The sequence below is a fragment of the Arvicanthis niloticus genome, chromosome 13, assembly GCF_011762505.2.
Source record: "Arvicanthis niloticus isolate mArvNil1 chromosome 13, mArvNil1.pat.X, whole genome shotgun sequence".
Taxonomy (NCBI): Eukaryota; Metazoa; Chordata; class Mammalia; order Rodentia; family Muridae; genus Arvicanthis; species Arvicanthis niloticus.
The window spans coordinates 37359320-37385762 of NC_047670.1; the positions used below are offsets into that span (position 1 = coordinate 37359320).

The window sequence follows — 26443 nt, forward strand, 5'->3', positions numbered from 1 at the left end:
ATTAAGGATTGTGTGAATCAAAAGACTTTCCTTTGATTGGAGGTGTCTAATTTGTATTGTTAGATGGCTGGGGGCGTCTGGCTTTAAGGAGATTTTTAGCTAGTTTAAATTCACTTTCTATCTTCTCTAAGATATTAAGATATTACTTTGTTAAACCAATATACACCGTATTTTCTTTGGAAAAAAAAATGCAGACTGTCATCCACTGCTGGCCCTGCAGGATGCTTCCGACTGGGTGTTCTTTGTGGCAAGTGTGCAGTAGTGATTACATTGTCTTGTCACTCATCTCCTCTGAAGTTGTGCTGGGAGCCAGAACAGAAGGCAGAACAACAAAAGAGGACCCGGGGCCTTAATTGCTTTTCATCTCCCAGCCTGGCTAAGACTTTAAAACACACTAATGATGTTCCACACCAAGCTCTATGCATATTGAATCTGTGGCAAGCAGAAGTACTGGGGATCCACTCAACCATGTGAGAGAACCTGTGAACCATGGCTTCTAGTTGGGCATTATTGAGGGGCCCCAGCATGTGTGGACAGAATATCAAGGCCCTCCCCGCTGCCTTTTTGTTTAGAGCAGGGTAGAATAGAGAGAGGCAGATACTGAGAAGTGCCTGAGAGTGAAGGCATGCTGGCCCTGGGAGAACACTATCCAGCTTTCACAAATAGAGTTTCCTAAAAGGCTTTGCAGCAGGTGCTGTGTCACAGGTAGCCATGGCGATGTGGTGCCTCTGTCACCTAGTGCCAGCTCCTTTCCCAGGGACCTGAGCTAGCCTAGTCACCACTTGTTTCACAGGCTCTCATAGATGCAGCCCTGCTTACAGGCACTCCTTAATTGGTGGTGCTGGCTCCTTGCTGTCTGGTGCCCTGCAGCATCTCATAGTCACTCTACCCAGCAAGAAACTGCAGGTAATTGTGGTGTCTCTGCTACCAGTTAGCAGGCACGGGCTTGGCTTCAAGGAACTGTGGAGTTCGCCTGGATTCTTTGCTGACAGTTGGACATGCTTCAGCAGGTTTTAGGAGGGATCTGGGCCATGCTTAGGGGCATCAGAGAACTCTGTCTCCTCTCCGTGTACCAGCAGTTTCCACATTCCTTGGTCATCAGTATAGTTCAGGAACCAGGGAGAAAAGTAAAGACACAGATGTTTTTGTAAATGCAAGGTGGGACTAAGATACTTCTTCATATCAGCAGGTTCAATGTACATAAATTTTTTTCACATCTACAGAAAATACAAAGCTCTTACATTCCTTTCCTCTAATTTCCCATATCACTCATGTGTCTCATGAGTGTGGCCCATTTACTACAATTACAACTGATGAACACATATTGATATATGATCATTAACGAACACCTACAGACTTGATTAAAGTCCACTCCAAGCTGTACATTGGTAAACGCATAGTGCTGTGTACATGTTACAGCATCATATAGAATATTTTCCCTGTCCCCCAAAATACCCTGTGATCAACCTATTTATTCCTTCGTTGCTTCCTCTGAACTTTGATCTGTTTGTTGTTTACCTGGTTTTGCTTTTTCTACAATATGTTATAGCTGCAATTATGGGGGCGGGGCGGGGCAGGGGGCAGGTAGAATTTTCAGGCTGGTTTCCAAGCGGTTTCATTTAACATTCCTCTATACCTTTGTGTCATTGAGTAATACTTTGTTGTGTGAATCCATTATAACTTGTTAGACATAGATTTTGTATATTCTACGCTAGCCTTGAACTCATCATCCTCCTGCCTCACGTGGGATTGTGTGCACATTTATAGACTCTCTCTTTCTCTCCACACACACACACACACACACACACACACACACACACACACGGCTGGAGACATGGAGACATGACCTGGTAGAGAAAAGCTCTGCTACACAAACATAAGGATCTGAACCAGATGCCATGAGTTTCCATGAAGGCTGGTGCTCTAGGGCAAGCGCCTATAATCCCACTGAGCCTAGAGGAAGTAGGAGGCAGAAAGATCAAACGACCTCCGGAAGCTTGTAGGTCAGTTATGCCAGCTTATGCAGTGTTGAAGAGATGCTGTCTGAAACAAGGAACAAAAGAAAGGACTGATACTAGAGGTTGTCCCTTGGCATCCACATGCATGCCTGGCATGCATGTACTGTATCCCCTATACCAACATGCACATACATATTCTTCATCTACACATAACACATATATCAAATACATACATATACTAAATATGATGGAAAAAAACCTATGATTTTACTGCTTATGACTTGCTTTGATGAGATGATCAGGATATGGTTGTTTAATCCTTAGATAATGTCCTCAGACTCACATGAGGGGTGAACTAAGAGGAACCAATTTACATTAACTACCCCCCCCCACACACACATACACCATCCATTTTAAATGGTCCATGTTCAGAACAAAACAATGAACCAATGTGTTCCAATGTAAGTGAACAGACTGAGAAATGTCCATCTATCCACGTATCTATCCATGTGTCCGTCTATAGATTCCCTCAGTTAATGTTGAGTTATTTGAATGCCTGATTATATGATATCATACATAGATCTGGGAATAACATAATGAGTAAAGCAGCTGCATTTTTTGACTGATGAGGCTTTCAGGAGAGTTGGGGATTTATCAAAAAGTCACGTTAATGAGTGTATAATGACAAGCAGAAGGAAGAACTGTGAAGGAAGGAACTGTGACCTCTCTTGAAGGTCCAGTCATATTTCCTACAGAAGGGACATTTGAAAAGGGATATTTAGTGCATAATCGGATTGGAGGTTTGCCTTCTTCTGCGACAAGTTCTACCAGTATCTTGCTTCTGAGGCCTGCCTTTCACTGTCTTCTCTGAGGGTGCCTCCATGCTGGAACTGTCACTCATTTGGAAGGACTTGGGTATATGGTGTACAGGATCCTATGATAGCATCTCAAATTGCTGGCAAAGCATTTCCAAGAGATATAGGAGGGCAATGGTTAAGGGCATTTTATTTCTTCTCTTGCATCCTCCACCTCACTTTTCCTACAAAATATGCCTTGAACAGTCAGGATGTTCTAAACACAGTGGTATAAAATTAAATGAAATATGATCTCTGCCTTTGTGGATGAATCTAGCAAGTCAACACAGAGTTGCATAATGTGCTCTCTGACAGCAGCCGTCACGGGGTACTCTAGGGACACCCATGTGTCTGGCTCGCCCTGCAGCATACATTAAGTGCATTCTGTGTGCCAGGTGTTGGGCTGGGCCAAAGACGGAGACGAGAATGAAATATGCCACCCACCTACAGGGACCTCACTTTCGAGTGCGGGGGACAAGTTGTCAATGCTATTAGTACAGCTAATTTTAAGACAGAGACATGAGGTAATGAAACTTTGGGAGTAGGAACTTCAAGAGCCCTGGCTTCCAAACTGCCTTGCATTAAGCAGAGGAAATAAGCCCCTTCCTATTTTACAGTAACATCGCTTATGGAAATGTATATGACTATTTTAGCTAAAATATTCTCTTCAAGTAATCTGAGACCTGGGACGATGAATTCCTTAGTGCGCAGAGGAAGGCTGAGAGTCAGTCCCAGCTCTAAATAGAGATCATTCTGCTTCCTAGGGTGGAAGACAGAAGCCAGCAAGCAGAGGTCAGCCTCTCTCAGATGCAAACAGCCCTTAGTTATTTCCCAGGGCACATCCTCCCAGTGTCTTATAAATGAGTTGGATAGTCTGGGGCAAGGTAGCCCTGACTTTTCCTCTGGTATAAAGAATTAACCATTGCCTGTCCTGGCATGCTTGGTTATTTTAAAGAAGGTTCTGCCTCCGTTGTAGCCCACCTTGGCTCAGCCAGGACGATAACGGTAAAGCTAATGAAGCATGGGATGTGTTCCCAGCCAGGATTTGAATGTGAGTGAGAGCTGACAATGCCTCACAGTCTATTAGTATAAGAAAATGCTCTGCCACACCATTAGGCGGGGTCAAGGGTGAGAGAATTTCAAGCACAATGGAGATGCCTAGTGTCCCCCTTACACTCTTCTATCTGCCTGCCTGATGGGATTGGATGAGTGGCTATCACAGAGAGGCAACCCCCAGCTTTCCCCCATACAATGTTGTTCCCTCCTAATGTGCTTCTCTGAGGAGTTCCTGCGTGTCCCAAGTCCTGACCTTGCCACACCGTCCAGAACATTTCATTGTTGCTACAGTATCGCACCTAAGAACCCAGACACAGTATTTGAAATTGAGTTTTGCTGCCAGTTAGCAATGGGGTCACGAACAAGCTGTTCTTTCTCTTTAAGAGTTGTCTGTTAAGTGAGTTCCATTGTAGTTATATATCAGGATCCAAACAAGAAACTCACACTGCACTCTAGTTAGCTTATTTACAGACAGGAAACTTACGTGTAGGAGGGGTTTAGAAAATCGCTAAAGGTCTGTGGAGAGATGGCTCAGCTGGCGAAGGTGTTTGCTGCACAATAACGCAAGCCTGATGATCTGAGTTTGATCCCCAGAAGCCACATGGGAGGGGAGAAGCATTCAAAGTTGTCTTCTGACCTCCCCACAAATGCTGCAGCTCCTCTCCAATCTTACACACACACATACACCGCACAACCACACACACATTCCACACAGAGGCCATACACACCATACACACATACACACACACACACCACACACACACACACACACATTTCACATACACACAGACCACACATACAGACACCATACATACACACACCATACACATTACACACACATACACACACATTCCACATACCCACACACCATACACACACACAAAATACACACCACACACACACACACTCATACCACACACACCATATACACCACACACACACACACACACACACACACACACACACACACTTTTTTTTTTTTAACAGAGGGAAAACTGCAAGAGATGGTCTATGCAAGGCAGCAGATTAAAAAGAGAAAGAAAAATTTCAAAATCTTAAAGTTGGGAATTAGTACCTTAAAAAGGCATCTTCTTTTAAAAATTTTTATTAAATACTTGTTAGTTTCATATAATATATTCTGATCATATTCATTCCTTCCAAATCTCCTCCCAGATGAGGAACTACTGTTGTGATAAGAAAGGCTTCTTAAAGAGAGGTGGTCTTTTCAGTCTATCAGAAGTGACCTTTCAGGGAAGGAATGTAGCTTTGACTTCTTTTCCACAAAATCCAAACCCAGGCTCTCCGGAGGCCATCAAAGGAGAAACTGGAGGGCACGGAAGCAGCTGTCAGGATCTATGCAGAATAACCTCACAGGGTGGAGGATGCACATAGGACCAGGAGTGAGAGAAATGAAAATGTGGGCGGGGCTGTGGAGGGCCACAGAATGTCTCCTGCACCCATAACACTGCATGCTGCGGAGCAGATTAAATCATGTGATGGAGACAGGTGCTTGACACAGTCCCTGGTGCCAGGTGTTTATTGAATGGTCACTATCAGCATTGCTGTTTTTAAGATATGGTACGAAAGGGTCGCCAGTGTGCTAAAGCTAAGGGCACGAAGCCGACCTAACCTATGCAGCAAAGAGTCATCTGTTTCCCCAGCCTCACCAACCCCAAGCACAGGTGGTGATGAGTTAGTGCTTCTTTTGCTATAAGAAGAAAATTTGGGTTTTGACTCCCGTAACTTGAAGACCGCTCACCTGCTTCTTTTAAACTTTCTCACCCTCTGCATGTCCTTTTTGTCCATCTCTGTTGCAAACATCCTATAATGAAGGAAGCGTGATTCCAGGTGCAACTCACTGGAGTCGCAGTTGTCAGGGGTGCACAGGTTCTCAGGGTTTTAGGGGCACAGGAAGTAGAGCCTCACTGTGCCGAGTCACAGTTATGTGTGAGAGGTACCGACATGGTTGGGTATTACCACAGAGCCCAACTATTCTAGAGGTAGATTGACACCGACACCCCCCCTTCCCCGCCTTTGGTATTAATACTCTTTCCACAGGGTTCTTAACTTTGGGTGACACCTGTATATTACCTAGATTTCTGTAAATCGCTGTTTTAGCCCACAGGCACATTTCACTGATTTAAAACATCAAGAAACAGAATAGTGTTTACATGAAGGGGAAAATCAAGATGGGCACTTTTCTCCCATCACCCACCTCTACTTTTTTGGGTTGGGATATTGTCTGTCTTGCAGTGGGGGAAGGGGAGCTGGGGTGATCAGATTGGAGACGCTTCTCTTTAATAACGCTAAGATCTTCCCGGTGAGGGGTACTGAGGAAGCTGATTAGGGGCACGCAGAATGGAAAGCTTCGGTGGCAGACTTCATGAAAGAAGGGACAAGAATAGCCTTGGCGTTCTCGTTCTCTTGTCACGATAGAGTGCCACTTGGTTCCACTTTTTACTGATACTGTGAACTTGGGTGAGCTAGTCATTTTCTCCACCTGCCTTTTCATTTGCTAAGGCGAGAGAAGAATATCTCACCTCTAGGCACAGGTCTGCAATTTCTTCACGCAGGAAGCTGATGCAGAGAGATCACGAGTTAAAAGCCAGCCTGGATGACTCGAGGAGACCAAGTTTCAAAAGATAAACAAACAGCTTGCTTATAGGATTTTTTTTTTTTTGAACAAATAAAACTGAAAGTTCAGAGTCCATATTCAGCAATGGCTTTCTTTCTCCCTTTTAACGCCTCTCTAACCCTTTTATTTATACTTTATCTAAAGCAAAACAAAACAAAACATGTAGTTCTTTTGGTAGAGTGCTTGCCCAGCATGCATAAGGCCCTTAGTTGTTCAGTTCCCAACTGGGTTTGAAGCCGGGCACATACCTGTAATTCCACCACTTTGCAAGTGGAAACAGGAGATACCTAGTAAGTTCTAAGCCAACTTGGGGTATATTAGATCCTGCCTGAAACACAAAAAGAAACGAAATTAAAAGCATCCATAAATACTCCAACATTAGGGAGAAAAAAATTAGTCATCCGAGGCTCTCTTGTTCGCTAAACCACCACCCCCAGGATGGTGAGGCACAATAAAACCCAGGCTCAACACTTTAAAGGCAGTCTGCCATTTTACAGAAGGCCTCTGATGTAGAATACTTTCTACATGCAGAAAGTTCCTTTGCATGGCATATACAAACACCACACAGGCACACACATGAGCACATGCCCATATGCATGTGCTCATGTGTGTGCATATGGGTGCATGCGCCAACATACACACAACACACATACACAGCACACACACACACACACACACACACACACAGACACACACACACACACACAGACACACACACCCTACTGTCAGTCTTCTCTCTTAGGAAGGAATAAGGTGGGAGGCTCAGAGAGTAAAACTAAGTATCTCTCTGCCGATGTAGGAAAATTCTAGTCCTTGCCATTTAGAATGTTGCCTGGGGTAAGATGAAGCTAAACACTGTATGTAGGAGCGAGATAAAAGTTATCGCTATTAGACTTGACTGCAGTTTAACCCCAAGGTCACTAAGAGGCCAAAGCAGAAGGAAGGGAGGAATGCTGGCCTTGCAGTCAGCTCAGCCGGAGGCCAGCAAGTTCAACTGGCCTGTCTTAGTGTTCCCACCTAAGAGTTTTGGAGCTGTGTCGGGCAGTACCAGCCTTGCACAAATCAGCTAGGCTTCCACCTTCAGCAAGGGAGCAGAGCCTTCTGCCAGGCAGGAAATTAACTCCCTGTGTGACCTGTGCTCCTCCTTGCCCACACTGCCTGTCTCCCCACTCACACAAAAGAGTCTTTCAGAACCTGGTTACCTCGAGCTGAACTCTCCAACAAGGCTTTTTGTGTTTTGCCTTTAAGCTCCACAGCAGAAATACCAGATTCTGCAGTTGCTAAGATTAAGGATTTTTTTTTTCATCCCTTCTTTCTCTTTGAGCTCAGTTTCTGTTGAGGAGGAAAAACCTAGAGATAGATTACTGTTTCCTTGGCAAACAGAGGTTGGGGGGGGGGGGGCAGGGTGTATGCTTGAGCCGCTGGGGCATTTGGAAGGATTAGCTATGATTCAGACTTCTGCTAATAGTCCCTGGTTACTAGTCCTGTTCAAGTCACACACATTTGTGTCGGTAACTAAGGCCGACCGCCACCACTCAGCCCTAAGTGCGCACAGAGGGACCATGAAGTTGGTTTAAGAGGTAATCTAACATGAATATTTATGCGTTGTTATGTGTAGGTCCAGTCGGCCTGTTTTCATTTCAGGCATTTTCTTTCCATTTATGGACCTTATTTATTGCAAAGACAGGGCTATTAGCAATATAACACATCAAGGTAGATTTTCTTTTCTTTCTTTCTTTTTTTTTTTTTTTAAATATTTTTTCCTGCTTTCTAATCTATTTCTGGGAAAGTGCGCCAAAGATGGCAGCACAACTTGCTGCTGAAATCAAAGAGACTGGCAAGTTTTGCTCCCACCTTGGTGCTTTGCTCTATGCTTGCCACTGATCACAGAGGTTGCCTGAGTCCTGCAGTCAGGAAGCCATGTCACAGCACATCAGTCAACATTTAGTGACAGGAATCAAGCAGTCTCTATGTTTTTACCAGGAATAGAGGAACTGGCATTTCTTTTCTTTTCCTTTTGGTTTTTCGAGACAGGGTTTCTTTGTGTAGCCTTGGCTGTCCTGGAACTCACTCTGTAGACCAGGCTGGCCTCGAACTCAGAAATCCGCCTGCCTCTTCCTCTCAAGTGCTGGGATTAAAGGCGTGTGCCACCACTGCCCAGCAAAAAAAAAGTGAGTTTTTTTTGTTTGTTTTTGTTATTGTTTTGTTTTGTTTTTCAAGACAGGCTGTCCTGGAACTCAACTGGCATTTCTATTATTAGTATGACTACTGTAGACCTCAAGATGGAAAAAATAAATGTGATTGTCTTGCCTCAGCCTCCAGAGTGCTGAAAGGATTTTTTGGTACCATCACACTGGGCCCAGGATCAACCTGTCTAGGATGTTCACTGGATGCCTATGGTCTGGAATTAGAACAGTGGCTCCATAGACCAGCCATGCTGTTGATTTACTCTCTGGTGCTAGGTAATATTGTGATCCTTTGTTTATTCTTACAAAAAAAAAAAAAAAAAAAAAAAAAAAACCGTAAAGGTTAACAGAATCTTCTCCATAGATGCGGTGCATATTAATATGACTGAAATATACACACACTGCTGTTCACCTGGTCCTTTGTAAGCTTGATGCTAGTAATTGCACACACATGACCCTAACAATAATAGCGCAGGAGGAAGATGAGGTACTGCCTGGCCTAGCAGAGGGAAATTCTTGTCCCAAGATTAGACCTAATACAACTTGGAATTAGCTACTTGGGGCATATCTTCTTCCTTCCACAGCTACAATCTTCTCACGATGAAGGACCCTTCAGTATCCCTCTTTGTACCGGAGCTTTTGAGTTCAGATCTAGCCATTTTAAGCTGTGGGGCTCCTGTCCTGGGTTCGTATGATGAAAACGACTCTTCTGGGGTTTTCCTTCACACTAGTTCCTGTGTAGAATTTAAAGGTTTTAGAAATGTTGGGTTACGATTTGGACACCTGATGAATCCCTTGTCAGTGGGAACCACAACCTTGGCGTGAAGATCTGTTGCTGTCCTGCTGTGTGACCACAGGTTTGTTGACACCTTTGGTATTAAATTTCAGAATACCCTGTCCATCTTTGGATGTCATTCCCTGTAATGGTCAGAAAGGCCATCAGGGTACTGAGAGAGATGGTACAATTACCTAATATGTAGGAACAAAACTGGATGTTAGTTCTCAGTTTCTTGGCAGCAGCCCATGTGTACCAGATGTTAAGTTATTGAGGGGAACATTTGGATTGAATGAAGAGAGAAGGCTTTATATCCCAAACGAGATCATTTGTAAAAATGAGTTTCAGTGAGTTAAATTTTCTATATTGACAACGATGTCCCATCATCCAGAAGCCATTTTTAAACATGCTAGTCCAAGAATTGTTCGTCGTCAAGAACGTAAAATCCCTTCTGTTACTGCGGTACATCTGATGCCTAACCATTTGCAAAGGGCTTTTCTTTTTATATTTGACTTCAGTCCTTCATATGTAGGCCACTGGCTGGCCAACAGACAGCGACTTTGTCTCTGGCATATGGCATCAGGCTTTCAATACGCGGCAGGCTTCAAGAAAACAACAGTGGTTATTGTTTCTGAGCACCAAGTAATCTTGCTACAGAAATTAACAAGCAACATTTTAAATAAGACTTGATAGGACTGTAGCAGAAATACAAAGACCACCGGAAGGACAGCTGGCCCTGTCTTAAGAAGAAGGAGCCCTCCTAGAGGGAATAAAAGGTCTCTGTGTGTGTCCTGTTTGACCTAGCTTGGTGGAGCAGAGGGGAGGTGGGGCGGAATAATATCTCCTGTATCAGAAGTTTGAGTTATGAGACCTCAGGAAAACCTTTAAGAAGACAAGAAGACCCTGGTTGAGAAACAATCATGGAAGTACAAAAGGGTCAACAGGTCCTTTATATCGCTGTGGCTAAAAATGGGAAGTTGAAAATGTAAAATACTAAGAAGTCACATGATTCAAATCTACACAAACTTTATGTATGTCAAGGACTAAAGCACAAGTTCATAACAACAGAATACAGAGGCAATAGGCAGTAGTACAAAATAGTGCATACATAGGAATTGGAGGTGTATGGGACAGAATTTCAAGGCAACCCTCGGAGCAACTAGTCTGTTTTCATTAATGGCTTTGCTACTTGTCAAAATTCTTTTCCTAATAACTTGGTGCATATATCCAGCCCAGGGCCTAGAAGAGCTGGCTAAAGCAGAGTTGATAGAGATAGATAGATTGATAGATAGATAGATAGATAGATAGATAGATAGATAGATAGATAGACAGACAGATAGGGATAGAATATGAGACTTTTGCTTGAGACATGCCAGCCTGGAAAGCTGGAAGAACAAGACATGCCGGATGTTGTAATTAGCTTTAGCTGTTAACTTAACAGGATTCACAGTCACTTGGGAAAAGGAAAATTTAGCTGAGGAACTGCCTAGATCAGACCGGCTTGTGTCCCTGGCTGTCAGACATTTTCTTAATTGATAACTCATATAGAGGGGTCCAGGTCACTTCTGTGGTACCATCCCTAGGTAGATGGTCCTGGAAGTCAGTCTTCTGCCTGCCTTTGGATAAAGATGTAGAACTCTCAGCTCCACAAGCCCTACATCTTCCTGGGTGCTGCCACATTTTTTTTTTTTTTTTTTTTTTTTTTTTTGTTATAATGATAATGGACTAAACCTCTGAAACTGTAAGCCTGCCCCAATTAAACGTTGGCCTTCATAAGAATTTCCTTGGTCAGGGTGTTTCATCACAGCAATAAAACCCCAATTAAGACAATGAGATAAACCAATTATTCTCTCAAGATGGTTTTGATCAGCAGTTTTTTTTTTCCCACAACAACAAAACACAAATTCTGACACATGGAAAAGCATAAGTAGTTCTGTTTCTGTGGAGCAGAGTATGCAAATGAGTAGTGAAAGGAACTGTGAATGGAAAGGGGAATTGTAGGTGGACACAATGGCAGCATTTTCTTTCTCTAGTCAACAGGTCAAGTCTTCTAAGCCCCCGGGGTTAGAGCTGCCTATGGGACTTGGTTTGGCCAAAGGGGGAAAAAAATAACAAATATGATGCAGAAGATTCTTAAGAAATGCCTACACAGGCGTTTTTGATGCTGTTAGAACTAGAAAATGACATTGGTATAAACTCAGAGTATACTGCTGGATGGTGAGAGACATTTGTCCTAGTTTCACAGTCACCTTAACACATTAGCAGCTAAACCAAGAAACAGAGTAGCCTAGGTGACATACCGTGGGCAGTGGATATAAAAGCAGCCCAGCTGAGCCCAGAAGGACTGCCCTACTGAGTCCAGACCAATGTGTTGAACCCTGCAATTGTGAACGAAACAAATAGCTCTGGTTTTACTATAATCCATTATGTTGAATGTGTGTATATGTAAATGTGTGAGTGAGTGTGTGTGTGTGTGTGTAAACTCATTTTTCTATCAAAAATTCAGTGGTATGATATTTGTGGGGATTTAAACTCCATGTGAAAGAATTTGGACTTTAATTGGAGAGTGCCATGAGTCCTTCAAAAATAAGAAGTCATGAAAGCAGCAGTATTCCAGATATGTTTCAGAAACATTTTTGGATCTAGCCAATGACATCAGGTGTCCTTAAACACATTGCAAATTATAAATGAAAACAGAAATGATTAGTTAAAATTGTGCATGCATATGACTTGGAGATTCATAGGATAGAATTTCAAGGCAATCCCCCAAACAACTAGTCCATTTTCACCAATGGCATAACTAGGTATAAAAAATCCTCTCCCAAAAATCTTGGTGCTTATACTCAGCACAGGGCCCAGAAGGGCTGGTTAAAGCAGAGGGGCTGAAATAAGGGTCAGAATGTTCCAAGACTAGAGCAGCTTTTTCAATATTGACTGGAAAGAGAATTTCTGGTTTGGCTCATGCATCAAAGTTTTGAATCCTGGGACCTCAGGAAAACTTTTCAGGAGTCTGTTGTTAGGAGAAAATCATAGAAATACACACAGATGGACATGGTCTTCTTTATAACACCATTTGTAACACAAAAGAACATTATTGATCTCTAAAAACTGAAAAACAAAGATGCAAAGCATTAGAGAAACACACTGTCCAAATCCATGCAGACTTGAAGTGTTTCAAGGACTTAGGCAGAGAACAACTTTATAGCTACAAAATATAGAGATAGCAGAAAGTAGCAGACATCATGTATTTATTTATTCATTCATTCATTCATTTATCTATTTATTATTTTAAACAAACTCTATTTTCCTCTTTTGTTCATAATGATAGAACTCCCTACTTTTGGCTGGTTACTGACAGGAAACCTTATTTCTTTCTAGATGCTGAGATGTGAGCACATGACTAAATTCTTGCCATGCCAGGAGGTCTGGAGTCAGGTATGCTGATTCTGAGCTGTCCCCATTTGTGGCGATGTTCATACACTATTCTTTTTGCTGAAGGTGGACTTCCAAATGGGATAATTGGAGCCAGGAGAGACATCATGGACCCAGAGCTTGTCTAGCAGGCAAATGTCTCTTGTATGTATAAGACCCATGCATCACCAAACTCATGTGACCTCTGAGCTGCTGAGTGTCACAAGAGCACTCATTTGAAGCTCTCGAGGGTAATTTGAAATGCTTGTATATTGATTTAATCCCAGCCATGAAAAGTCAAGACTTCATACTCCTATCCCTCCACTCTATCTGTTAGGTTAACTCTGGCTTTATAGTGCTAAAGACTGAGGAATTGTCGAAGGACCACAAGTGTGTGTTTATAAAGCCTGAATCAACTTAGCCTGTTGATTTTGGAGACATGTTTTTCTTTTTTTTTCCTTGTTACGTTAGTTCTGCTGACTTTGTGGTCTGCTACTCACTCCTTTCTATATTTATAAGTGATCTTGAGAGAAGTAGATTATATATTACATATATATCCACATATATAAATATGTATATGCATATACACATATATGTATGGTTGAATAACTGCTTCCTGTGATTGTGGAGGTCAAGAAATAATACTATCTGTATTTGTTTAAAGTAATGGTGTGTTATTCAGTCTTTCTCTAAATTCATAAGGAATGAAAACTGAGTGTCCAAGAGTAAGGAAAGATATAATCCAACTCAAGGAAAAGGGAAGAAATTTGTCCTCACACCTCAAGGCCATAAGGGGGCTGGATGATCCCTGCACAGTTGATGAGAATAGATCTTAGACTGCTTGCTGATTGAAATGCTAATTTCTCTTGGAAACACCATCGCAGACATACCTGGAAACATTGTTTTATCAGCTCCCAGGGATTGCTATACCTAAGCAAACTGGTATGTAAAATTAACCATTGTATTTTCTTCAAAAAGTTAAGGTAATGTCCCGCACATGAACATTTAGAGAGGCCGTAGCCCCACCGATTACCTTACTTTGGATTGTTGGCCTTCAGAATTATGATGTAATGCATTTCATAGCTTTGTTTTTTCTTTTAAAATAAAGGCTTATTTAATCTTCATTGTTTTTGCATGTGTGTCATACCAGTGGGAGTTTATGTGCACCGTGTGTGTATTTTATGTCCCCAAGAAATCAGAGGGATGGAACCTCTGGAACTGGAGTTTCAAGCAGTTGTGAGATGTGGATGCTGGGAACTGAACTCAGGACCTTGATAGGAGAAGTAAGTGCTCTTAAACTCTGAACCATCTCTTTAGTCAAGATTTCAGTTGATTAAGCTTACCCAGTTAGTAATACTTTGTGACTGACAATTTGGAAAAGCAAACACACATTCTGTACTTTATGTATCTTGGTAGCTTAGTGACTTACATTAGCAACAATGGAGTATTGCTCCTCCGTTACTGCGGGTGAGGACTTCAATGCCATCTTGACAGGGCTGTTATGCTTTCGGATTTCAGTAAGCCACTGTGCCTGCCTGCCTGCCTAACCATTGCTAGTGAATGTACTTTTAGTGTTTCTCCTCCAGTGTCCACTATTGTGGGTGCTGGCCGAAGATAGGATACCGCAGCTCCTTGAAAGCTTCAGAGCTTTGAGTGTTCTGATAGTCACTATCTTCCCTAGGCACAGAGGTGAAGGGAGAGAGAGAACCTAAGTTGTTTTCCTAACCTTTATAAATGTGAGGTTTTTGTTTGTTTATTTTTTGGGGGGCAGGACCTTTCATGTATCCACCGTGGCCTTGACCTCACATGATCCTCACATAGCCTCCCGACCACTCGGATTATAGTATGTCAACATTTCTGACTCACAACCTTCTTAAATCACATAGCATCACATTCTCCCTCTCTCTCTGCCTTTCCCTTTACCTCCTTTCCACCATGTGTGTGCAGGCATGGGTGCATGAGTGTATGAGCATGTATACACGCATGTGAGTGTTTGTGCGTGTGTGTGTGTGTGTGTGTGTGTGTGTGTGTGTGTGTAAATGTAAAGTAAAAGATCCTCTGATCTAAAACTAAATCTCCCTTGGGCCTGCTGTTTTCCTTCTCTGGAAGTCTCTCCTTTCTCTTTCTCCTGGGAGGACCCATGTCCACTTGCCCCAGCAAGACCTGTTTTGACAATGTGTGAGCCTGGTTCCTGGCAGCTCATTTCATGCTACTCTTGATCCTCATCATGCTTCTTTGATGTCTTGACTGAAGTCATCTTTCATTGTCAAGTGATGATAGGAACTCGAATACTTTCCTTGAAACTCAGATTTCTACGTTAGTCACCAAAGGGTCATTTCTTCTGGAATGGGACAAATTACTAGCTATGGAAACTTGGGAAAAGTAGTAACTTTGTCAAGTGGGAAACAATACAACAATCCATTTTTTTTTTCATTTACTACTTTTCTTTTTGATAGTATTATATGTGACAATGGGCCTTTGGAAATAGAGTTCATGAGTTTTAACAAAAGTAAATACCTGGGTTAAACAAAGGTTTTAAGCATTAACTTAAAAAAAATTATGTGTATATGTGTGTGGATCTGTGCACATGAGTGTAGTACCTATAGAGGCCAGAAGAGGGTGATAGATCCACTGGAGCTGGAGTTACAGAGGTTGTGAATCACTTGACATGGGTGCTAGAACCAAACTCTGGTGCTCTGAAAGACGGGTTTACACTTTTAACTCCTGAGCAGTTTTTCCAGACCTTACTATCAGGTCTTTTTTAAATGTTGTTGTTGTTATTGTTGATTTTTCTATATACTCTCAGCTATATGAGGCTAGACTTTAAGGTTCCTTTTCTAGCTAAGAATGACCCTGAACTTCTGATGCTCCTGCCTCTGCTTCCAAGTGCAGGGATAATGCTGTGTATAATGTGTCTGACCTGGGTTTGTTTGTTTTTCTTTTTCCAAGCCTTTCTTCTTAACTTTCCACCCTCACCCTGACACCTAGAGCTTTACCTCATGACCAGGAAAGGTTTTTGTTTTTTTTTTTCTCCTCCACCCAGTTTTAGTTCCAGTCTCATAGTCAATTTTCAGGTTTTTGTAGAATTTTGTGTGACTGTCTTTTAGAGTCACCCCCCTTACCAAGTCGTTGCACCCACTGCTCTGTTGTCTATCACTGTAGAAATTTTGTCACATTAAGAGTGTTAAGTATTAAAATGTGATCTCATGAGTCTAATTGAAATTATTTTCAGTTGTCCCAATTTTCTTGAGATTTAGACAAACTGTTGGATTCATGGATATTCTGTTGGCATTTAATGTATGGTACTTTGCAGGACGGTGTATCATGTACCAGTTGTTTATTGATTGGGGTGGTGACGGGGCACTCACTTTCATTCCTGTTTCAAGCAGTTAGATGTAGAGTCACTATACATCTTCATGTACAGATGTTGTAGTGAAAAGAAGTTGTTGTTTCTTAAGAGAAAATGGCCAGTAGTAAAACTGCTGAGTCACCTGTGGAACACATGAGTCACTGTCAACCAGGTCTGCAGGGGCAGTGACTGTAGCATTTTTCCATCCCCACCTGTGATGAATGAATTACATTTGTCCCACCTCCTCACCAGCACAGAGGACCACCATTTCTATTTCAGCCACTCCAGCACGTATATATGTAATAGCATCATGGGGTTTTCATTTGCATTTCTCCAGTGTCAAATCATACTGAATATATTTTCATATACACATTTGCATCCTTGAATCTTATTTAAGGACACATCTGTTTTCTGCCCAGTTTGCTTCATTACTGTTGAATCTGGAGAACTCTTTTTATCTATGTTCAAATCGTTTGCCAGCCATGTAATTAGAAAGTATTTTCTTTAAGTTTGTAGGTTTTCAATCACTTCATCACATCTTGCACAAAGAAGGAGGTTTTCATTTTCACGAAGTCCCGTCCAACATTTTTATTTTTCTCCAATGAGTTGTGCTTTTGTTGTAATTTCTAAGACTTGTAGTTCCTTATTCTTTTATGGTTTCTGAGATGAGACATTTATCTTGCAAATTGGTCCCATATAGTAATCAAGTCTCACTGACTGATTTCAACAATTCTTCTTTACCATCAGTTTTCATTAGTTAATCAGTAATCTACTAGGGTGTTGAATTCCATGGGTTCTTTCTGTTGAGGATTTTCATGACTTTCTGAATTTCTAGGCTTAATTGTTTTGCTACACTTGGAAAGTTTTCAGTCATTATTCTTTAAATATTTTTTTCTTCTTTTTCTGAAACTTCAGTGACCTAAACATCAGGGTGTTTATTATTATTATTATTATTATTATTATTCCATTGGTTTCTGAGATTGCTAATCTCTCTTTGATTTATTTTTTTTTTGTGTGTGTGTTTTTCAGATTGGATGATTTGTGGTGATTTATCTTTAGGTTCATACACTGTTTCCTTCTGTCATTCCTAATTTGCTCTCACATTCAATCAGTGACTTTATTATTTTGGGGTTCTGGATTTTTATTTCTAAAATTTCTATCTGATTTTGTGTGTGTGTGTGTGTTGTGTTGTATGTGTGCAGTGGATGTGCATGTGGAGGCCAGAGGATAGCATAGGGTGTCATCCTTAGGATTGCTATCTATCTCTGATTTCAGACAAGCTCTCTTTCGCTGGTCTGCAGTTGAATAATTAGTAGACTGTCTGGCCAATGCACATTAGGGATCCTTTTTGTCTCCACTTCCATAGTTGTGGCATTAAAAGTGACCTCCGGTTTCACATGAGTCCTGAGGGCATACACAGGTCCTGATGATTGCAAAGCAATTAATTGCTTTTCAGTCTCGATATTTCCCTAGCCTCATTTGGTTATTCTTTGTGTTTTCTATTTCTTTGTCAAGTTTTTTTTTAAATTTTCATAGTTGTTTAGAGAATACTTGCTATTATTTGTTATAGAGGTCATGTAATAGTTTACTGATGCCTTTCAAATATACTATCTATATATTAATCTGGTAACATTGCTGCAATAAACACCACAATCTGGCAATCATAAATAAACATAAACTTATTTCTATACATTCTGGAGGCTAGATGAGAGAGTAGATGAGTCTACCAAGATTTTTCTCTTTGCTTATAGGTAACTATCTTCTCCTTGGTGGCCATGGGACTTCTTTTTTCCCTAGGACCAATTTTCATGTATTCAAATCTCCTGGTTTTATAAGAATACTTGATCATGTTGATTAGTGGTTACTCTGATGGCTTTATTGTCTCTCATTTACATCTGCAATCTAGATACTGTCACATTCACTGCTTATAGGAAATAATGCTTTAACATGGGACTTAGAGTAGCTCATAGTTTAGCTCACAACACTGTCACTTTGATGTTATTGCCACCAACTGTATTTTCTTAAGCAGATCAAAAATTTTCTAGTTCTTCATAGGTTGAAGCTGTTTCAATTGCATTCTGGACATTTCAATGTTATATTCTGAGATTCAAGGCCATAATAAACCCCTATTGAATACATGCGTGAGTTTGTGCATGTGTGTGTGTGTGTGTGTGTGTGTGTGTGTGTGTGTGTGTGTTAGGCAGTAGTTGACTGGGTTGGGTTTAGGCTTCACACATAAGCAATAGTTCTGATGTCTATTCTCTCTTTAAACCCTTTGCAGTTCTAAGCAGATTTATCCCAGGAATGCCTCTGAGTCACCCTATGACCTGTGCAGTGGCCCATGTTTATTGTGCTCAGATTCTTGTTGTGTTGAATAGGATCATATCAGTGTATACACTGACTGGAAATAAGCCCAGGAATTCATAAACAACCTATGGGGTTAGCTTTTTGATATCTCTCTTCTTTGCAATCTACAAGGACTTGCTCTGTGCCCCATTCTATTCGCTCCCTCAGCTAGAAGGTTGTTTTTCTTCACCATGGTTATGTCCAGATCACATTGCTAAGAAAATAAAAACCAAGATCTTGTTTCCCCTATCTCCTTGGGATTACAGCCACACTAATCAGAGAATAAGGGCCCAGTGGCCTCCCTTTCATTTCGTTCCCATGGTGGTCACAAGTCACAGATCGCTTGGAGCTGAGTTTTGAAAGAAAAGAACAAAGAAAAGAAAGAGAAGACATTCCCTATTTATCACGAGCTTTCTTTTTATTCCTTGAGGCAGGTTTTCTGGAGGCAATGTAGCTTTCATCTTTGGTTTAGATGCAGTTCAAATTCTGATCTTTATTCCCAAGCTTCCTAGAAGCTCCACTCCTCCCCACACAATAGCTGTTACATGCATTTTGTGGTTTCATGGCTGAAAGGGGAGCTCTTGGTGGGAGACAAAGTAGAAAGGGCTGATGCCATCTGGGCTCGGTCTGGATTATCTGAAACAGAACAATGTGGAACAGAAAGAGAACTCGTAGGACATGTCTCTTCCATGCTAACATTAACTTTGAGCAAACAGGTGCAATTGAAAGATGAAGCTCTGAGAAGAAGCTATGTAAGGGAAGAGTAGCTGCTTGTGAAGATCTCAAGACATTTAAAGTCTTCAGTCAATATTGAGACTTACTATGTGAACTTAAAAAAAAATCTGAATGAATACCCAACCCCCACCTCATGAAGATGGTCTAAAGACTAGAATGAACTTTAAGCTTGTCAGCACTTAGTAGAGTGAGTTTTCACCAGAGTAAAAGGAGGAGTGTGGAAGAGTCATCTCCAGTTAATTTAGGAAGGAATCAAGAAATGTGAAATTTGAAAGGGTGTCTGACTGAGTATGTATATGTTAATATGTGTAGGTAGGGGGATTGGAGTATTGATTATTTACTTCTATTTATTTGATTAATTATTTACTTCTATCATTTTATAATTATTTTCATTAGTTTTCATTTTGTTTGTGTGTGTGGGAGGGGTATGTGCTCATGAGTGCAGGCACCTGGGGATGCTAGAAGTACTGGATCACCCTAGAGCTGGACATACAGTTAGTTGGTAGTCACCAAAGACTCTCACTAAGAACCAAATTCAGGGGAGCCTTCTGCAAGAGCAGAATGAGTTCTCTCTCATTTCTCAGCCAGTGAGCCTCCTCTCCAGCTCCCAAGACTCTTCCAACTGGATGAAAAGAAGCATATCAAAAAACATCAGGCTCCGTTCAGTTTTTTTTTTTTGTTGTTTTGTTTTGATTTGATTTTTGTGGCCCACCTGGTGGCACTATTGATGTGAGACAGTTTGGTGCTAATGCCTTTGAAATAGAGCATATGTGTTGTCCCCACACTTTTTCCTTTTTTAAATTTCAGACAGACTCTCCTTTCATTCTCTAGGATGACTTGGGACTGATGACACTCCTGTAGCCATAGCAGTGCTAGGATTTCATGCATATACTCCTGGCGTAGACGATATGCATCTTAATCCTATCAAGTGCCTAAGGAAATAATACACTTCAGTATATATTTAGGGTGTGTCTTTAACAAGTAGACCATTTCCAAGCTTCACTGACAGCTCATACATTGAGGAAAACTATCTCTGTCACCTCATCTGTAAGTTAAATAATTGTGTGTCGTGTGGGAACTACTAAAGTCTGTGCAAGCGAGAGCCCTGTAACCCAGAGGTTTGTAGTTGCTCCCAGAGAATTTATTTGTTGTGAAAAAAAAAATGACACATCTCATGGATTTCAGATACCTGGTGAAATGGATTTTCCAAGTTGAGCATGGTGGTACATGGTTTTAATCCCAAGTTCTCTTTAATGTATGTGACTCAACATTTAACGCAAAGAAAATGAGGAGCCAGTGATAGTAAGGACTCAAACCAAAGTCATGAGTAAGACTGAAGGTCAAGATGCTACTTTTCCCTGATGTAGACTGTTTCTCATTCATTGTGTGTGTGTGCGTGTGTGCACATGTGCTTGTGCAATGGCTATTAACAATACATTTTAGATAAGTTTCTCTGTATAGCTTAGTAGTTCACAGTCCTGCCTTAGCATGGCACTCATGAAGAAAGCAGGCCTTCACCATTGTGCCTGTAGTTTTTTTTTTTACTTCCACCACAAGGTACCTGCCTAATAAAGCGCTTTACCATGAAAGTAATATTTTAAGTATGTATTGGACAATGCCTTTCTGAAGGCAACTTATGCATAGGAGAAACAATTTTGAGAATTTATGTTTAAAAATATTTCTATTGTTAGGCAGTTTGTTTCTGAGGTTGCGTCTGAGGCGTTCTTCATGTAATAGCCTCATGCTTTAATAGTAAGGCTCTAGAAAGAAACTTTTCAGTTCTCTCAACATGAAGATGTTAAGTAGGTTCTAAGATGACTTATTCAAAAATATAAATATTAAATACCTTCCATTAATTTTCAAAGAAAGTTGATGCTATGGAAGATGCAAATTTATTAATCAAATATTAACATAGAGATTGGAATTATTGATAGATAGAAACCACAAAAATAGGAACCATGATTTAGAAACTAAGACTTAATAGGTAATTTGTATATGGATATGTTCTGTCTCATAGGGACCTAAAGTTTTATAAAGTATATTTTTGTCTATAAAAATTGACCTTAAAATATACAGCCAGCCCTTTGAATCACTGAAACACAAGATGCTTTTAGGTACTGGAAAACAGTGAGTCATATTTAATCACGTTTCTTCTGGTAAAATTAATATTTTTAATTAAAGCAAACAAAGATTCATTAATCAGTAAACCAAATTTCCTTTTCATGTATATTTTCTAATTAGCACAGTTAAGTATACATTTTGCTGTATACAAGGTATTGCTTTAATCACTTTAGATATATTAGTTACTACAATTTTCACAAATCCCAGTGATATGTATTATATGTGTGTATATTACAAGTCTCACAAGTCTTAGTATCCCTTCTTTAAAAGTCAGGAACCTAAAGCACAGTTCTATTCACAACTATACATAACACGATCAGTTAGAGAGTGAGAGTCAAGATTTACTTGTACAGTAATACACATAGGTCATCTATATACAAAACACTAAAATGTAAAAACAGCAAAAATACCAGTGGGGGTGTGGAATGGGAATTTTGAGATTATTTGTCCAATAGTCATGGTGGCTTATAAGTATTTGTTTATGGAAAACTTAATCCATTTATAAAGCACTTACATGATCTTTTAATCTCCACAGTCCCATTTGAATCGCCATGTTAACCTCAAAAGTAATTCCTAACAAAGTGTGACCTGGCTCTAAAATAAATTACTGCAGAACACAGCTGTTATTTAGTGTAGTACTTTACCTCATTAAAAGTCCTTTTTCTTTCCCATTTTCAGTGTAGGGTAAACACTTTCCACATGCTGTAGAGGATTACAACTGAATGGGTTTGCTATGATGTAATAGAGGGCAATGCTTAGATTGTAGACTCAAGAGCTGCAATGTTGGAGTGGGAATCTGAAGTCACCCCTCCTTTGTTGCAAATTCCTTTGTTACGTTGTAAACTTTCAGGGTCTGAAGAGATAGCTTAGAAGTTAAGAGTGCACACTGCCTCTGTAAGGGACCTGGGTTCAATTCCCAGAACCCAGTTGATGACTTACAACTTACTGCAACTCCAGTTTTGAGGTATTTGAGGTATCTGATTCCCTCTTCTGGTCTCTGTAGGCATCAGGCACATGGGTGGCAGTTATCACACACACACACACACACACTCATAAACATACACACACATACACACATAAACATACACTAAATAAATAAATACTTTAAAGACTTATAAGCTTTCTCTCTGCTTCATTTTTCTCATCTGAAAAGTGAGATTAATATCGCATATGTGTAAAACTGTGCGGATTCATTCAAATCATACAGTCAATCCTTTGTTATGGAGCAATTTCCTCTGAGTTGAAACATTCTGTCCTGGAGAAAGGCTCATCAATATTCAGGGAGTTCTGAGAGGAAGCTCATTAAGTCTCAGGACTTAAAAGTTTCTGGAAGTCTCTGGCACTTACCAAATGCATATGGCCTCTATATTCCCACAATCCCCTAAGAAGTAAGGACTGCTGAGAAAAGGAGACCTCTCATTTGCTGCCTGTAAGTCCTGAAGAGACCCCTAAGCTTCTAGGTTTCATGACTAACCAAATGGCTCAGAGTTTCTATTGCTGCAAAGAAACACTATAACAAAAAAAGAAAATTCAAGAGGAAAGGGTTGATTCAGCTTACACTTCCACATTGCTGTTCATTATTGAAGAAAGTTACGACAGTAACTCAAACAGAGAAGGAACCTAAAGACAGAAGCTGATGTAGAAGCCTGCTTACTGGGGTGCTGTTTACTGGGTTGCATGCTCAGTCTGTTTTTTCATAGAACCCAAGGTTGCAATGGACTGGACCCACCCACATTGATCATCAACTGAGAAAATGCCTAACAAATAGATCTCATGGAGGCATTTCCTCAAAGAAGGCTCCTTCCCCTCTGATGACACTAGTTTGTGTCAAGTTGAGACAAACCAGCTAGTACATTACCTATGCTGAGGTGATCATTCAGTGACACAGATGTCTTTGTATCATAAGTAAATCCCAACCCATTCTCCAGTAATTAACTCAGTCAATTCATTGGTTTACCAAGTTTAATGTTGCAGACATTCACTGAGGACTGGGCCTATGCAAGAAGAATGGATGACATTACATCAGCATTTTTGTCTTAGTTGGATACAGTAATCGTTAAAGGTGTGACTTCTTACAACAGACCTTAATTAAGCAAAGCATTTAAAATCATAATATCAGGCTATTTGGAAAATCTAGATTTCTCAGGTGCAGAGATCATCAGAAAGAGGAAATAGCTGTATCATCTAACAGCAACTTAGAGTGTGTCTTAGTTAGGGTTTTACTGCTGTGAACAGACACCATGACTAAGGCAAGACTTATAAGGACAACATTTAATTGGGGCTGGTTTACAAGTTCAGAGGTTCAGTCCATTATCATCAAGGTGGGAGCATGGCAACATCTAGGCAGGCATGGTACAGACAAAGCTGAGAGTTCTACATCTTCATCTGAAGGCTGCTAGTGGAAGATTGGCTTCCAGGCAGCCAGCGTGAGGGTCTTAAGCCCATGCGCACAGTGACACACCTACTCCAAGAAGGCTACACCTCCTAATAGTGCTACTCCTTGAACCAAGCATATACAAAGCATCACAGAGTGGAAAGAGATTATTTTAATAAATCTTTGTGGAATAAAACCAATATTCACCTAGAAAAGTAAAAAAAAAAAAATGGTTAAGTTTGGGCCTAACTAATAATTATAAGTAATTACTTATTGTTTATATTTTAAAATTGTTCTATAATTTTAACTGATGAGTAATTCTTGAATTAAAATAAGAATGGGTTAACTTCGTTCAAGCTGTTGCAATATGGTCAATAAATTTCCATCCTAGACTGTTAAGAAATTCATTGCTTTGTTTTTAAGAAACAACTTATAGATATATACTTTTATTTGTCATTTCAACAACCATCTTTCTGTCTGTCTTTCTGCCTTCCTGCCTGTCTGCCTTCCATTTCTTCCTTCTTCACTCCCTTCCTTCCTCCCTTCCACCTTCCTTCTCTCTCTCTCTCTCTTTCTTTCTTTCTTTCTTTCTTTCTTTCTTTCTTTCTTTCTTTCTTTCTTCCTTTCTTTCTCAGACTTTTGAGGGTAAAAATGTAAAGATTCTTAGCAGACAATCTGAACATAATACTTTTTTTTTATTTTTATGACTGTTTCCACTGAGCTTTTCAAAACTACCTTTCAAAGACTTGTGATAAAATACTCCTTAGCACAAAATGAACGAGCTTAACTATTTTTAAATGAGCACTTCAAGTGTTGATCACTGTCTCTTTGGATAACCAATCTCCAGGGGTTTCTAGTGTTGTGAAACTAAAACTCCTCCACTCAGGCAACACCAGCTTTTTTCCCTTTCCTGTAATGCCCGGTAGTGATGACCTTGGCCTTTCTTTCCCTTTGAGTGTGGCTGCCATGGATATCTTCTTCCAGTGGAACCAGTGATGTGATGTTTGTGTGTTGGTGACTGGCCTGTCCCATTTAGCACATTGTCCTCTACTTTTCATCAAACCTTAAATACGTTAGAATTTTTTTGAATTTGCTTTTTGTTTTCACATTTGCATTTAGTTTATTCTGTGTACATTGCAGATAGTAGGCCTTCATTAGGTATAGGATCCATGAATGTTTTCTTCCATTCTTCTAGCCTGTATCCACAGACTAGGAGATGTTGGACCAAAGTCTAATTTTTACAATGGTTACTTTCTGGGGCATATTCTCAATTACTTGGCCAGTTTGAGAATTTAGATGGTACATGCTGAAATTAAGATAAGCTCTTTTCATATGTAGGACTGACCTAGCCCTCTCTTTGGTGTTGTTTCCTTTGATGATGAAAGGTTTTATGTTAGTGTAGTTTCACTCGCCTGTTTTTATCGTTGTTGCAGTACCCACGAAACCATTGCCAAGGACAAGTTTATGATGCTTCTCTTATGTTTTATTTTATCTTAAGTTTTTGAAAGAATTTTGAGCATTACATTTAGGAACTTGATATGTTTGAATTAATTCTTATAGCATCTGATAAGGAACAACTTTATACATCTGTGTAAAAATATCTATTTCTCATAACACTGTTTGTTAAAAGGCTGTTCTTTATGTACTGAATGGGCTTGATGTCCTTGTAAAAGATCACTTGGAGTGTGTGTGTGTGTGTGTGTGTGTTTGTGTGTGTGTGTGGTATATGTGTGTGTGTGTGTGAAAGAGAGAGAGAGAGAGAGAGAGAGAGAGAACTGAATCCCCTGAACCAGAGATACTGATGGCTGTTTGTTGATGTATATATATGTGTGTATGTATGTGTGCTCATGTGTGCATGTGTGCTCATGTATGTACCTGTGTGCATGAACATGTGTGTAATCATTTCTGGAATCTCTACATTACTCTATCAGTCTATGTACTTATTCTTATACTGGTATTTAATTGATTGTATTAGTTATATGTTTAAGCTTTAAATTGGGAAATAGAGAACCTCAAGTTTTGTTCTTAATTTTCAAGACTGATTTTATTATTCAGTACTATGTTTTTATAGTCAAATTATGAAGACGCTATATTTTCCAGAAATATTTGAGGGCTCTTGCCTGTTTTTCCACATTTAAGTCTCCTTTGTGTGTGTGTGTGTGTGTGTGTGTGTGTTATCTTTAAGTGACTGTTGAATCATCATCCTTGTAAATTTATCTTCTTCACCTGTTGTCTGCATGGAGATTTGTGGGGAGCTGACAAAAGGCGGATATCATCCTTGCAGCCATCTTGAGCCATATACCCTGATAAGAGATTTGATTACAATAGCCTACAACAGCTGAGCACACTCTGATAGTATCTTGGTTTGGATACCCAGGATCTTTCCTTGGGTGTGTGAGACTTAAAGGTGTGTGACTTAAGGATGTGACTTAGAGATCAGATTTAGAGACAAGGCCTAAGGGCATGACTTAGAGGTGTGACTTAGAGGTGTGGCTTAGAAGTGAGACATAAAAGGCGAGAGGCAGACAGAAGAAATGAGGGTGGTACAATTAGGAGTATAACTTGGAGAACAATTTGGAGAACAAAGAATCAGACACTTCAGAGACTACAACTTGGGAGTAGGAATTAGGCATTAGGAGAGAA

General features: G+C 40.4%; 1 long non-coding RNA gene across 3 annotated transcripts in view; it reads left to right on the forward strand.

The window, feature by feature from the left end:
• The window catches only part of LOC143434089 (uncharacterized), a 96274-nt gene that overhangs the window by 21938 nt on the left and 47893 nt on the right, over positions 1-26443 (forward strand). Inside the window, exons 1-2 of one of the 3 annotated variants that reach the window (XR_013103292.1) lie at positions 7977-8083; positions 12843-12899. This is a non-coding gene — a long non-coding RNA (uncharacterized LOC143434089). Of the gene's footprint in view, positions 1-7976; positions 8084-9422; positions 9547-12842; positions 12900-26443 lie in introns of those variants that run through there. The other 2 variants (XR_013103294.1, XR_013103293.1) reach the window with 2 other exon arrangements.